Below are 16,505 nucleotides of genomic sequence, written 5' to 3' on the forward strand. Positions count from 1 at the left end.
GCAATTTGATCAAACTTTCTCCTTTCTCCCCAGAGCGAGAACTCTGTTCAAAAAAAAAAAAAAAAGAATAATTCATTCTCACAATCACATAGTCTCACAGTAGTAATCATGTCATTTTTATACTTAGGAAAAAAGAAAGAAGTGCGGAAAGAATGAGCAATTTGATCAAACTTTCTCCTTTCTCCCCAGAGACACAAAAGGGGAGATTCAGAATGTGTGACTTATATAAAATAACACCAGTTTCCCCTGACCCCAACAGCTTCTTTGAATATCTCTGTCCCCACCTCTCAAAAAATTTCCTACTGAGTTGGTCCTCTAGTGATAAGAGCAGTTAATAATATGGAAAGCAACTGGACATAGTGATGAAAAAGCCAGCGAACTTGGGGGTGAGACTGAAGCCCCTCAGGGTGGCTGAGCTGTTATTTTTAAAATTCCTTCAAGTCACGTGCAGCCTGTCAAGAGGTGAGGTGAAGGAAGAGAATGATAAATATCTATCTCCAGTGGAAAGATCATTTTGAAAGAAGGACTGTTAGATTAAAAACCAAGCTAGCCAGGGAATGTTGAAGAAAGAGAAGGTTTCACAAGCATTTTAATGCCACGCATGTGTTCCAATGAGAGGAACACAGGAAAGCTCTTCAGCAGATGAGAAATGATATTCGGCATCACTATTTCATAGGAATGATAACAGAAACGGCAGTGATGAAAATCTGTGCATTTTCAAGAATGCACGTTTTTTGGTTAGTGTTGTCCCTTCCCCTCCTGGCTTTTAATGAATGCAGTATACTGCATTCATTAAAGTATCTGAGAAAAAAAGTAGTAAATGTTTTCAACGTAAGGCCTGAGAGCTTCCATATCCCGTGTTGCATTGAGTTTTGGGTTTGTTTCCTTATTCACTGTCTTCTAGATCTCAGACCCCAGCAGAAGGTCTCAGGATGGACCTAGTAAACTCTGGTCACATCTTCAGCTTGGCCTTCTTTTATTTTTTTGTTCTTTGCTGCAATCCTGCCTTACTTTGTAGCTACCAGAGTGGACAAATGGTTCCTTTGTTGAACCTCTTCAAAGGCTTGGTTTATTGTTCTACAAGTGCCAAGCTCAAACCAGTCTCAAAAGTTTCCACACCTTGGCTTACTGGCCTGTCTTTGCTATGGTCCTTTTGGGCAACATATGTCCCTACGATGAGCTCTTGCATGGTTGGACCTACAGGTCACTCAAAGGAAACCCTCGGAGAGAAACTTTTGCTTTTTACAATTTGATCTTCATAGGAAGTCAGTAGAACAGGAACATATTCTTTTAGGGACCAAGCTATGGCTTCTGACTTTCTTTTCAAAGGCATACTTTCTGAGAGTAGCTCACCCTCAGTTGCTTTTATTTTTATGTTGTTTGTTTCCTCTGTAACGTCTTCTGCATGGACTTCATATTATAGAAGGTGCTTTCTTGAAGGTATCTCATGACCTCCAACCACCAAAGTCAATGGCCTCACTGTCATTTTATTTTTGGACATTGCTGTTTGCTGTCAGGCTTTTGGAAATGATTATTCTTTTGATTTCCATAAATCAGTGGGTCTCAGCCAGAGGCAATTGGCAATGTCTGGAGATATCTTGGGTTGTCACTAAGGGATGGGGCCTTACTTGGCATTTTTAGTGGGTAGAGGCCAAGGATGCTGCCAAATGTCTTACATTGCACAGGACAGCTCCCACAACAGAGAGCGGGGCTCAAAATGTCACCAGTGCCCAGGTTGAGAATCCCTGGATTCGCTCCACATTCTCCTGATTATATCCCCACGTATTCAACTCGTTCTTCTGTTTCCCTTATTGGCTCACTTTCCTCTTTTACCCACTACCTGTAACCGTTAGAATCGTCTTGCAGTAGATTCCTAATAGCTCCTAGTCTCTGCCACTCCATTTAACCTTGCACACTGATTAATTTTCCTCTTCATTTAAAATTCTTCAGTTGACCCCCATGGTCCAAAATGAGGTTCTCCCTTATGAGCTTGGAATTCCAAGCCCTCATGCGTCTGGCCTCTTCCTTATCTTACCCTATTTCTCACCAACTCTGCACTTCAGAGAAACAGGTCTATTTACAGCCACTCTGAGTGACACACAAGTTTCCACCTCAGCACTTTGGTTCAGGCAGTTCCCCAGACTTACTGTCTCGTCTCTTCTTGATTTATCTAAGAACCACCTTTCCTCCCAGCCCAAGCTCAAGTCCCAGTTTCTCTGTGGACTCTTCCTTTTCCCATGATCGTCTTACAGAATCATAAAAGTATGGAGCCAGAAAAAGTTCTGGAAAGCATCTAATTGAGCTGTTCTGAAACATAAACCTTTGTTCTCAGGGTGGAATCCGGGGTCTCTGGCTAAAATAGACTAACTGTGGCCTTTTGTAGCTATCAGAGAAAGGCCTCCTTTTTCTCTTTTTCATGAGATTATAAATGTCTAGGGGAGGGATAGCATTAGAAGAAATATCTAATGTAGATGACGGATTGATGGGTGCAGCAAACCACCACGGCACGTGTATACCTATGTAACAAACCTGCATGTTCTGCACATGTATCCCAGAACTTACAGTGTAATTAAAAAAAAGAGAGAGAGAGAAATAAATAAATAAATAACACAGAATGTTACCAGCCCCTGCCAAGAAAAAAGAAAAGAAAAGTCCCAAGGCCAGGAATGAAGTCTGGCCCATAATTAATGCGAATGAATGTATGCTCACTCTACACTGGGTAAGAGCATGAAGTCAATGGGTAGACTTTCTCAATAAGTTTTTGGCTATACAAAAATTAGAATATAAGGACAGTTTGCTGAATCAGCTTGGTTGGAGACCTACTCTGCCATGATCACCTGATAAATCTGTCAAGTCACATGACCTCTCTGTACTCACTTTTCTCATCTGTAAAATGGGACTACTATAACTGTAGCACCTATCTTATTGAAGGTGTTACAGGAATTAAATGAGGTAATGCACTTAACACAGAGTCTGCTGCCTGGCCCCCACTCAGCAAGTGTTAGCAGTTGTTAATGTGAGTCCCAGATTTAGCAGAAAGTTACGGATTGAGCTGTTTTAAGTTCAATGTTTCAGTACTTCATGGTGGTTCATGTGAGTTCCATGAAATTGATGTCCTTTATCACTTCATCAAGCGTGAAAAATTGTGGACTAATACAAGCTTGTCAAGTTGAGGTTTAGAATCACAAAGGGATTGTCTGATGTTTGGAGACAATTCCAAACCCACCCCCTGCCTGTCTCCAACTCTTGCAAGACTTACTTACTATTCCAAGTGTATGCCATTTTACAGATCACTCTATTCAGAAAAAGCAAAATTCTGGAAGTTCAGGAAGGCAGAATTAGGCATTGTTCCTACTTAATACGAATCAAGGCATTACATTAGGATTTCCCTCCTTTCACTGAATTCATGTGATGCACAAGGGCTGATTCCTGGGGTGTGGTCCTGGAAACCCAGGGCACAGGGTAGCACCTTTATTCCTGGCTAGGCAAGGTTGCTATTGAAATCTACAGCTTTTTTTTTTTGCCTTGGTGAGCTGTTCTGAACATTGGAAAAACTGTTTTCCTTCAAAGCATAAAGCGTAGATCAACACCCAGGTTTAGAAACTTTCTAACTTCTGATCCACATTTTCCGCTAACACATCAAGGGTTGCCAACTCAGATGCTGACAGAAGTTTGGCAGGAAATGTAAACGAAGAATACAGTAGGGAGTGGTGGAGACTATGGTAAACTGGAGAGCATTTGCCTGTGTAGATCTGGTGGCTTCCATTTGGCACCTGCTCTGGTGGTTACCCTGAAATATGGGCTGATGGGTGGCAATGTTTCCAGTTTTTCAGGGAGGGTGGTAATCCAGGTTTTAAAATGTTGGCAACTTACTGTAAGAATTATGTGGAGATTTCAAGCCAACAGCAGTGTGTTGGGAAAAAAATGATATGGAGAAGCAAAGTGTGTCTGTGGGCAGAGTCGGCCCTCAGGTTGCCAGCCTGACATCTCTACTCGTATGCCTTAGTAATCCAACTCAAGTGTCATCCTGTAGGAGCTTTTCATGATCCCTTCCCCTTCCTTTGAGAGTTTAAACAATCCCCTCATTCTTCTGTGTTAGAAAATACAAGTTTGGCCAGGCGTGGTGGCTCACACCTGTAATCCCAGCACTTTGGGAGACCGAGGCCGGCAGATTGCTTGAGCCCAGGAGTTTGAGACCAGCATGAGCAACATAGTGAGACCCTGTCTTTACAAAAAAATTAAAAAAAAAAAAAAAATTAGCTGGGTTCAGTGCCGCATGCCTGTAATCCCAGCTACTTGGAAAACTGAGGTGGGAGGAGGAGGATAGCTTGAGTCCAGGCTGTCAACGTTGCAGTTAGCCAAGACTGCACTACTGCACTCCAGCCTGAGTGACAGAGTGAGATCCCATCTCAAAACAAACAAGCAAGCAAGCAAGCACACAAACAAAAATTCAAGTTTTGGCCAGAGATATGGTGGCTCATGCCTGCAATCCCATCACTTTGGGAGGCTGAGGCGGGCAGATCACCTGAGGTCAGGAGTTTGAGACCAGTCTTGTCAACATGGTGAAACCCGTCTCTAGTAAAAATACAAAAATTAGCCAGACATGGTGGTGCATGCCTGTGGCCCAGCTACTCGGGAGGCTGAGGCAGGAGAATTGCTTGAACCTGGGTGGCAGAGGTTGCTGTGAGCGGAGATGGTGCCACTGCACTCCCGCCTGAGTGACACAGCAAGACTCCGTCTCAAAAACAAACAAACAAAAAACCAAAAAACAACTTTATAGCTTTTGTGCTTTTTAATGTCTGATTCCTTGAGCAGAAGCTTCTGGGGTCAGTATGGATTGTGTGTTACTCACGTTCTCACCCATGAAGCCTCAAGGTGCCCTTCACAGAGTATGTGGTCTCCAGAGCCCAGCACAGTGGCTGGCACGTGGTAGGCACTCTGTAAATGCTTAATGAAGGAATGCTATTAGAGGGAGCTTCCGAGCTGAAGGCACACCTAGCCTAATCCAGTTTTAATCATATACAGAGAGAAGGGTTGAGAACTCTTCCTTGCCCTTGCTTCGGTTCCATCGATGGGTAGGGCTCTGTTCAGGTGTCCTTGTTGATGAGCTGGGCCCCAACATTGTTGGAGCAAGGGTGACGAGGATGGGAGGCAGTCCAGATGCACTGGCCTCGTTGACTGAAAAGCAAATGCAACGAAATAAAAACCAAACCACACTTCAACAGCAGTGTGGAACAGCACCCCCTGCAGGCGATTTCCTTACAACTTTATAATCCCTCTGGAGGAAAATCCTATCTGAATTGAAGAAGGAAGGGAAGAATGGGAAGATGGTAACAGGAGCTGGGCTAGGGAGAAGCTCATACTGTCAGAGTTTTCAAATGGCAAATGATGACCCCTTAGTGGATCATGAAATCAATTTAACAATGTTCACTATCGGGATAATGAATACATTTAATGCCCAGACTTGATGACTATGCAATGTATACATGAAAGAAATCCTCACTTGAGTCCCCTACGTGTGTAAAAATTTAAAAACAGCAAAAAAGAGATGAATTTAATGAATTATGATGAGCAATTTCGCCAAATGGGCTAGCACAGAAAATAGCAAAGTGTATTGCAGATGAAGTATTCTTTTATGAATCCTTTCTCTCTTTCTGTATGTGTGTGTGTGTGTGTATGCACTTGGACGATATGGGAAATGCATCTCAGTGAGTTAAAAAGGTTAGAAAGCCCCACTGCATTGCCTCCTTAAATCTCCATAGTAATCCTAGGAGGTGTAGGTTAAAATTTCATTTAACAGACGGGGAAAATTGAGGTGTCGCAGGGACTTGCTTAAACTCACATGGTGAGTAGCAGACATGAGATTCAGCACCGGAAACCTTTTGATATCGTAACCTGGGTTGCCTCTGCCCTGTCACTGCCCCAGTCAAGCCTGGTGCCTGGCGCTTTCTATTTCTCTGCTGCTGGTGATGACCAGGGCAAATTTCCTTAGGGACAGAAGGAAGGAGAGGTTACCTCTTACTTTTGCCATTTTCCTGGGGCATAATGCCGAGGGGTCAAAGGCACCATGAGTGTCAAGACAGTGGATACAGAAAAATGGACAAATCCATGTCCTCCAAGGGGCTGGCTAAAGCATATATTCTTTCGCTTTCTTCTGGAAAGTTTCATAAGACAAGTTAGTAATATCTGTGCTTGTAAAGTAGACTTTGGTTTTGGTGAGAAAATGAGGGCTGAGTGACCGGGCATGGTGGCTCACGCCTGTAATCCCAGCACTTTGGGAGGCCAAGGTGGGTGGATTACCTGAAGCAGGCAGTTCGAGACCAGCCTGACCAACATGGAGAAACCCTGTCTCTGCTAAAAATATAAAATTAGCCGGGTGTGGTGGCACATGCCTGTAATCCCAGCTACTCAGGAGTCTGAGGCAGGAGACTCCCTTGAACCCAGGAGGCAGAGGTTGCTGTGAGCCGAGATTGTGCCATTGCACTCCAGCCTGGGCAACAAGAGTGAAGCTCCATCTCAAAAAATAAAAAAATAAAAAAAAAAAGAAAGAAAATGAGGGCAGACAATGAGGCAATGATGGTGCACAGGAGAAGAAATGGGTTAGCTAAGCCTTGGCAGTCTCGTGAATCCCTACAAGCCAGAGTTCGAATTCTGTCGCTGCGCTTGACTGGGTGTGGTGCCTCAAAATTACTTCACTTAATTGAGCCTCAGTTTCTCAATCTGTAGAAAATGGCAACAACTATAGCTATCGCTCAGAGCTGTCCTGAAGGTTAAACGACATTGCAGGCACTCGAAAATGGTAGCTGCCTTGTTGATATTAAGATTAGCAGTATTCTGGCTGGGTGCGGTGGCTCACGCCTGTAATCGCAGCACTCTGGGAGGCTGAGGTGGGCAGATCGCTTGAGCTCAGGAGTTCAAGACCAGCCTGGGTAACATGGTGAAACCCCATCTCTATAAAAGATTAACCAGGCGTGGTGGCACATGCCTGTAGTCCCAGCTATTCAGAAGGCTTTGGTGGGAAGATTGCTTGAACCTAGGAGGCAGAGGTTGCAGTGGGATGAGATTGTGCCCCTGTACACTCCAGTCTGGGCTATAGAGAGACCCAGTCAGAAAAAAAGAAAAGCAGTATTCTTTTTAAATTAAAATTTTAAAAAATTATTTTTATTTTTCATCATGATAGGACCTAATCCAAAGCACCACTCTTTGAGACCAGTCTGGACAACAAAGTTAGACCTCATCTGTACAAAATAAGTAAATAAATAAGTCAAAAAACACAAAAAAACCCAAAGCCATTTTCTTCATCTCAGAGTCTCTGGTTTCTTCGTTTCATTTCCTCAAAGTGGAGCATTATTGCCACCTCAATCCTTATTCAAGGATTCCATGAGAGAATGTACAGTTCAGCCTAAGCCCCGTGCTGTGGTGGGCAACCTGGTGACATCTATGCGTGGCAAGCCTTATCACTGGGGATACAGCTGAGGCTGGGAGGTTCTGCTCCACACTTTCTGCTTGCGGTCATTGCACCCAGATTCCCAGTCTGCAAAATAAAGCGGACTCCTCTCTGTGCACCTCCGTCCATAGATATTTAGAACGTCGATGATTTTCGAAACCCTTGCCTGTAGGCCATGTTGGAATTCTTACCCTCACTGAAGCTCTGTAGGGTGGGATGTGAGGGAGGGAGCAGACGTTGGAAACTGGCCAGGGGACTTCACAGACCCAACAAAGACTTTTTTTCAAGGGTTGATTTGGTAATAGGCAGAGGGGAATTCCAAGGATAAATAATAATTTATGCAAAGAATGCCATCTGCTTCTCTGGTGAAGCATTAGTGCATAATTGCAGGCACAATTTCCTTCCACTCTTGTCCTTTACCATTCAGCTCCTTAAGTCATTATATGGACACCCCCCGAGCTGGCTTTTTGGATGGGTGGAGAGGCATGGGGTGTCCAGCTTGGATGTTGGCCAAAGACAGTTTGCCACAAAACTGAAGTAATTAATTGGAATGCATTAGAGGATTAAACACTAAATACGAACATATTGAAGTTCTGGCCAGTATATCCAAATACTGTGCTGGAAATTAATAAAAACTGACTTCATTGGGGATATAAAATTGTAAATTAAATTTGGTCTTTGAACAAAGAATCTGTTATAGGGCTCTCTAATTAGATTAGGAATCGAAAACTTTATGCCCCACTCCCTCTCCATGCCACCCTAGCCTTACTTTGGCATCTTTGAGAATGTTTTGGGACTCTTTATTTATGTATGAATTCTTTCGTCTCTCTTCATAGCTTGGATAACTTCTTGCAGAGGTGGTGAGGGGTAAAGTGGGTTTAGGCAGGGTGAGGTGGAGGTGGGAGGTTTTGAAAGTCATGCTAAAGTACTCAGAGCAGAGGCAGCAAACTTGCTTGACGACCAAGTCTTGCTTACTGGTAGGTTGGCTTGGATGACAGGTTTTGGCCCTCTCAGCATTTATAACATTTAAAAATAGGTGCCAACACTCACAAGTCAATAGATTTCACATTAAAAATCTGAATTTGTGCTTTTCCTTAAACAGGCAGACTTGGTAATTCTGGGCCTACATTCAGAAGTGGATGGAAGTTGAGGAGCAGCTGATTTCTTTTAAAAGGGCCAGGAGCTGTTCAGTTTGCCCCAGTCTCTACCGCTCCCATATGCTCAGCCCACTTAATTCATCCATAGTCCCTTTCTGGCTTGTGCCTGTCCTTCACAGGCATTTGTTCCCTGATTTAAAAAGTTTCCTGGTATATTCATGGTTCTGATTATAAGGAAGAATTGCATTCTCAGAAAGAAGGTCTTTTTTTAAAGTTTGTTTAATAATGGTGATACTATTTTAGCTAATATTAGACACATATGTGCTCACACGCCTGCCTCGCTTTTTAACTTTGTAATGACAGCCTTATTGAGATAAAGTTCATACGCCATACAATTCATGCACTTAAAGTGCATGGTTCAACAATCTTTAGTTATTCACAGGGTTGTACATCTATCACCACAATCTTATTTATTTTGAGGGAAGGGGTCTCGCTCTTATCACCCAAACTGGTGTACAGTGGCCCAATCATAGCTTACTGTGGTTTCAAACTCCTGGGCTCGAGTGATCCTCCCCACTTCTGGCTTCTGAGAATCTGGAACTGCAGGCGTATGCACCTGGCTCATTTTAGAAAACCTTTTACAGACAGGGTCTCACTATGTTGCCTAGGCTGGTCTTGAACTCCTGGGCTCAAGCCATCCTCCCATCTCAGCCTCCAAGGTAGTTGGGATTGAGGGTGTGAGCTGTGGTGCCCAGCCACAGTTAACTTTAAAACATTTTCATTTCCCTCCAAAGAAACCCTATACCTATTAGCAGTTACTCCCCATTTCCCACAACATACTCAGCCCTTGGCAAACATCAACTTACTTTCTGTCTTTATGAGTTTGCTTATTTTGGCCATTTCATATTAATGGAATCATACAATGTGTGGTCCTTTGTCCTGGCTGCTTCAATGTGGCATAATCACTTCAAAATTCATCCATAATGAACTTTGGTGATTATGGATGATAATGGTATAGCATTATCAGTACTTCACTTCCTTTTATTGATAAATAATATTCCATTGTATGGATACATCACATTTTATTTATCCACTCATCCATTAATGGACATTTGGGTTGTTTTTACTTTTGGGGGGGGTTGTGAATAATAGTGCTGTGACCATTTCTGTACAAATGTTTGTGGGAATACACGTGTTCTTTTATCTTGGGTCTATCTATCTATTGATGGATGGAAATGCTGGATCATATAGTTTTGCTTTTTTTTTTTTTTTTTTGAGATGGGGTCTCCCTCTTTTGCACAGGCTGGAGTGCAGTGGTGCAGTGGAACAGTCTCCACTCACTGCAACCTTTGCCCCCTGGGCTCAGGCAGTCCTCCCACCTCAGCCTCCCGTGTAGCTGGGACCACAGGTGCATGCCACCACGTCCAGCTAATTTTCGGTATTTTTGGTAGAGGCAGGGTTTCACCATGTTGCCCAGGTTGGTCTTGGAATCCTGAGCTCAAGCAATCCACCCGCCTTGGCCTCCCAAAGTGCTGGGATTACAGGCATGAACCACCACACCCAGCCTTCATATAGTAATTCTATTCTTACCATATGAGGAAGTGCTGAACTGTTTTTCAAAGTGGTTGCACCATTTTATTAATTAATTAGTTAATTAATTATTATTTTTTGAGATGGAATTTTGCTCTTGTTGCCCCAGGCTGGAGTGCAATGGCACAATCTCGGCTCACTGCAACCTCTGCCTCCTGGGTTCAAGCGATTCTCCTGCCTCAGCGTCCCGAGTAGCTGGGATTACAGGTATCTGCCACCACACCTAGCTAATTTTTTTGTATTTTTAGTAGAGATGGGGTATCACCCTGGCAAGGCTGGTCTCGAACTCCTGACCTCAGGTGATCCTTGGCCTCCCAAAGTGCTGGGATTAGAGGAATGAGCCACTGTGCCCGGCCAGCACCATTTTATATTCCTGCCAGCAGTATATGAAGTTTCACTTTCTCCACATCCTTGTCAATACTTGTTATCTGTCTTTCTCTCTTTTTCATTATAGTCATGTCAGTGGGTGTGAAGTGGTACCTTACTGTACTTTTTGACTTACCTTTCTTTTTTGTTTATTTTTTTTGAAACAGGGTCTTTTCTGTCACCCAGGTTGGAGTGCAGTGGCACAGTCACAGCTCACTGCAGCCTCGAACTTGAGAGCGCAATTGATACTCCCATCCCAGCCTCCTGAGTAGCTGGGACAGCTGGGACTATAGCCATATGCCACCATGCATGGCTAATGGTTGTATTTTTTGCATAGAGAGTGTTTCACCATCTTGCCTAAGCTGATATTGAACTCCTGGGCTCAAGCAATCTGCCCTGCCTCAGCCTCCCAAAGTAATGGGATTAAAGGCATGAGCCACCATGCCCTGCCAACACTGAGCAACTTTCTATGTGCTTATTGGCCATTTGCCAGGCCTATTCTAAGTGCTTAGGTCTAGCAAGGCTTTACTCCATGACAGCCTTGGGGATGAGTACTATTGTTACTACCCTTTCCTATCACATGCCAGGCTCAGACTTTTAGTTGCAAGTTTTCTTGTCAACAAATAAAATGAATACTATTCAATGCAAGGACATTTTAGTTCCGACTCAACTGTCAATGTATAGTTAGCATTTAATAGTCAGTACCTCAGTAATTCCTATTTATCCTGTTTTTCCTGACTCAGAAATTTTGTACATGCTATTTTTTTCCTTGATTAATTATTTCGTTGGTTAATTTAAAAATTTAATTTTTAAATTTAATTTAAATTTCCTATTTAATTTTTTTCTGGCTATTTCTTTATAAATTTTATTATTATTATTATTTGAGATGGAGTCTCGATCTGTCACCAAGGCTGGAGTGCAGTGACATGATCTCGGCTCACTGCAGCCTCCACCTCCCAGGGTTCAAGCGATTCTCCTGCCTCAGCTTCCTGAGTAGCTGGGACTACAGGCATGCACCACCACACCCAGCTATTTTTGTAGTTTTAGTGGAGATGGGGTTTCACCATGTTGGCCAGGCTGGTCTCAAACTCTTGGCCTCAGGTGATCTGCCCATCTGAGTGCTGGGATTACGGGCGTGAACCACCACACCTGGCCTTTCCTGGCTACTTCCTTGATGAATTTTTTCCTTGGCTCATTTTTGTTTATCCTCTACATTTTCAGAGAGACTTTCCTGACCTTCCTGTCTAAATTAGGACCCTTATTCTTTCTCACAGCCCTGTGGATTTACCATAATAACATTCATTTATTTTTGTGCCTTTACATTTTCTTATCTTTCTTCTAAATGAAAGTTTTTGTTTTATAAATTTGTAATCATGCTATAAATGTTCCTTTGTATCTGCCTTTTTTTCCCATTTCACATTGTGTTACAAAAATTGCCAGCATCATTGAGAGCAAATGTTAAATGGCTGCAAAATAGTCTATTAGGTGATTATAAAATACCTCATTTAATCATTTCCTTTTTAAAATTTGAAATGTGTCATTGATTTGCTATGGTAAATAACACTGATATGAACATCTCTGGGAATAAAGCTGTTTTTAATATTTAGCATTCTTTGCTTAGTGTAGAATCCAGAATTATTGAGTCAGAGGCATTTGTAAAGTCCTTGATTCATATTGGTAAAGCTTGAGGAAAAAAGGAGATGTTGTAATTTGCACTGCCTCAGGAATATATGAGTGTGCTATACTAACCAGACTCATGTCAGTACTGTTTATTATCATTTTAAAAGCAGCTTTGCTGTAGTCTGCATTTCTTTTGCAGTGGAAACACATCTAATAATTGCACAAATGACAGAAGCATATCTTAATTGATACGCCAATTAAAAAATAGATAGTACATTATTAGTGCATTTTCCTAAAGGAGCCCAAGAAAGACTGAATAGGAGCATTTGTAGGTGAGGATAAGAGAATGAAGTGACCTGAATAGGCTTGAGAAAATTGCTGATAATGGGATTTGCAGATAAGGCAGAAGGACACACGGCTGGACGATCAGTCCGTAGCTCATTTTTTATGCCTTATCAGAATAGAGGGCTGCTCCCCTGTAAATGATGGCTACACCTGGCAGTGTAATAAAAAGTGCTGTGGGTGGATGGGAAGAGCTTCAGAGATGGCTCCCAGTGCATAAGACACAGAACTGAAGATGCTGACAGTTGCAATGAAAGGAGCCTTACAGAACACTGAGAGGTTAGGAGTTTTCAGACATTTTATTGGATTTATTTTATTTTTATTTTTTTCTTGAGACAAGGCCTCGCCTCTGTCACCTGGCTGAAGTGCAGTGGCATGGTCACAGCTCAATGCAGCCTCAACCTCCTGGGCTCAGGTGATCCTCCCACTTCAGCCTCCTGAGTAGCTGGGACTACAGGTGTACACCACCACACCTGGCTAATTTTTGCATTTTTTGTAGAGATGAGCTTTCACTATGTTGGCAAGGCTGGTCTCGAACTCTTGGGCTCAAGTAATCCACCCACCTTGACCTCCCAAAGTGCTGGGGTTACAGGCATAAGCCACTACGCCCAGTCTTTATTTGGTTTATTTTACAAGTGGACTATGTTTTTTTCTCTGTAAAATCTCAACATGAAACCTGGGGTGGGGATGGACAGGGGGAAGCAGAAGCGTGATTTGGTCTACACTCTCACTCATCAAGGGCCTTGAGATATTGGCCATTGTCTCCGGGTGAGATTATTGTTGTTATTATTATTTTAAGACGAAGTTTCAATCCTGTCGCCCAGGGTGGAGTGCAGTGGCATGATCTTGACTCACTGCAACCTCTGCCTCTCCAGGTGTGATTATTAATGCAGTCCCAGAGACATACTGAAAGGATGGAGAGATTTTCAGTCTTTGACTCTCCAATAAGCACTTACATGTGTTCATCATTTAGTCCCCACAGCAACCCAATCAGATGAGTGCCCATTTTATTTACATTTTACAAAAGAGGTAACTGCAGTGTGGGAAAGTGAGTTTGCCTGGGACTCAAGAATAAATGGTACCAAGGTGGGCAGATCACTTGAGGCCAGGAGTTTAAGACCAGCCTGGGTAATGTGTCAAAAGCCAGTCTCTACTAAAAATACAAAAATTAGCCAGGTGTGGTGGTGCATGCCTTTAGTTCCAGGTACTCGAGAGGCTGAGGCAAGAGAATCGCTTGCGCCCAGGAGGCAGAGGTTGCAATGAGCCAAGGTCATGCCACTGCACTCCAGCCTGGGTGTCAGAGTGACACTATCTCAAAAAAAAAAAAAAAAAAAAAAAGAGGAAATGGTGGAACAGGGATTCAAATTCAGGCAGTGTGAAGAGGACAGGATGGAGATTTTGAAACTGGAGAGCATAAGCCAAGCTTAAGTGAATTATCAATGGGAAAATGTGGTTCATTTTGGTTCATCTCTAAAGCGAAATTTTCATTGAAGTTGATATTAGCCAACGTTGGCTTCCTGAAAGGTATCAACTAAATCAAGCAGTTGAAGTAAGCAGAAGAGATTGATGGCAGGGAGGGTCAGGAGACCCTCAGTTAGCCATCTGAGAGTAAGAGCCTGAAGAAATCAATAGGACATCCTATTAACTGTCCATTCACTTGTTCTTCCTCCGATTTGTACTTTCTGAACTAGGCAGTGTGGTAGTTAGAGAAGAGAGGATATCAGGTTCCAATACTTTTGTCCCTACTCCATAAATCTCTACTACTGAAACTCTCTCAGCCTCCATCCTTTATCTTTAAAATGGGGATAGTAACAGTACCTACCTCATGGAATTCTTGGGAGGAATAAGTAAGATAATGCATATAATGCGCTTATAGTACCTGGCACATATGTGTTCAATCAATGTAAACTTAGTATTTTGTAATTTTTTTTCAACAAATGTTCACTTAGCTTCACTTGTGCGCTATTGGGTTGGTGGAAATGTCTTGGATGTCCCACTAATGGATAAGATAAAATTCTGTGGGTAAAGGTTTTAGCTGCAAAACCCTGTTGTCATGAAATGTGTTTAAAGGTAAGAATTTTGGAGGGATGGGACTGTATAACTTACCTATGATACAGATTGTTCAGGAGAAAGAGAATGGCCTCAAAGTCCACTGAGAAAACAGAGTAAGCAAGGTCTTCTTGACATGGATTGTGAATTATGTGCCTTTCATTTTTATTTCTTTTGAGGCAGGATCTCTCACTCTCACCTGGGTTGGAGTGCAGTGCTGTGATCATGACTCACTGCTCTCTTGAACTTGCCAGGCTCAAGCGATCCTCCTACCTCAGCCTTCTGAGTAGCTGAGACTACAGGGATGTGCAGAGACAGGGTCTCACTGTATCGCCCCGGCTAGTCTTGAACTTCTGGACTCAAGCAATCTGCCCGCCTCAGCCTGCCAAAGTGCTGGGATTACAGGTATGAGCCAAGACGGCCTATGTGCCATTTAGCTGTCTATGATGAACAAAAGGAAACAACCAGAACACTAACACTTCTTTGCTACTTAAAGTCAAAATGAGGACGTTTGTCAGAAAGCTATGTTTACCCCCATCTCTGCGAAAGCGGAGTTGAATGAACTGGAAAGAATTTGGGCCATAAAACAAGGTCCCTGAATTAGCAGATCACCTTCTGTGAATAAATCATCTAAATATTACACCAGAACTCAAACAAAATTTTGTGTCTCTGAAGTGACACTTTGAATCATTTTTCCTGTGATTTAAAAAAAATGGTCAGGCGCAGTAGCTCATGCCTTTAATCCCAGCACTTTGGGAGGCCGAGGCAGGCATATTGCAGTCCAGGAGTTCGAGACCAGCCTGGCCAACATGGCGAAACCCTGTCTCTACAGAAAAATACAAAAATTAGCCAGGCATGATGGCACACGCCTGTAGGCCCAGCTAATCAGGAGGCTGAGGTTTGGGAGGATCGCCTGAGTCCGGGGAGGTCAAGGATGCAGTGAGCTGAGATTGTGCAACTGCACTCCAGCCTGGGGGGACAGAGTGAGACTCTGTCTCACTATATTGAAGGGCAGTGGCTGATCAGAGCTCACTGCAGCCTCGACCTCCCAGACTCAGGTGATCCTCCCATCTATCTCAGCCTCCCTAGTATCTAGGATTACAGACTTGGGCTACTACACCTGGCTAATTTTGTCTCTTAAGAGATGGGGTCTCACTATATTGCCCAGGCTGGCCTCAAACTCCTGGGCCCAAGGGATCCTCCTGCCTTGACTTTCCAAAGTGCTGGGATTACAGGCGTGAGCCATATGCCTGACCCTATTAAGTAATATTTTTTAAAAATATTGAATTTGGCTGGGTGTAGTGGCTCACACCTCTAATCCCAGCACGTTGGGAGGCTAGGGTGGGTTAATTGGTTGAGGCCAGGAGTTCAAGTCCAGCCTGGCCAACATAGAAGAGCTCCATCTCTACTAAAAATACAAAAATTAGCCAGGTGTGGTGGTGCATGCCTCTAGTCCCAGCTACTTGGGAGGTTGAGGCATGAGAATTGCTTGAATCTGGGAGGTAGAGGTTGCAGTGAGCCATGGTCTTTCCACTGCACTCCAGCCTGGGTGACAGAAAGAGATCCTGTCTCAAAACAAAAACAAAAAGAAAACAAAATAAAACAAAACAAAAAAAAACATAAGCTTCGGTACAAAAATTATCATATAAACAGCTATCATTTTTGCAGCATGTGTCACATGCTAATTCTACACCTAGAGCTTGATGGATCATTATTTCATTTTAATCACTCAGCACTCAGAATCATCCTGATTCTAATTTTATAGTTGAGAAAACTGAGGTTAGAGAAGTCATGACTTACATGAAGACACGCAGTTAAGAATCAGAATCAGGCCTGGTGCGGTGGCTCATGACTGTAATCTCAGCACATTGGGACGCTAAATCGGGCGGATTGCCTGAGGTCAGGAATTTGAAACCAATTTGGCCAACATGGTGAAATCTCATCTCTACTAAAAAAAATACAAAAATTAGCTGGGTGTGGTGGTGGGCACCTGT

The sequence above is a fragment of the Colobus angolensis genome, unplaced genomic scaffold (genome assembly GCF_000951035.1).
Source record: "Colobus angolensis palliatus isolate OR3802 unplaced genomic scaffold, Cang.pa_1.0 Scaffold17, whole genome shotgun sequence".
NCBI lineage: Eukaryota > Metazoa > Chordata > Mammalia > Primates > Cercopithecidae > Colobus > Colobus angolensis.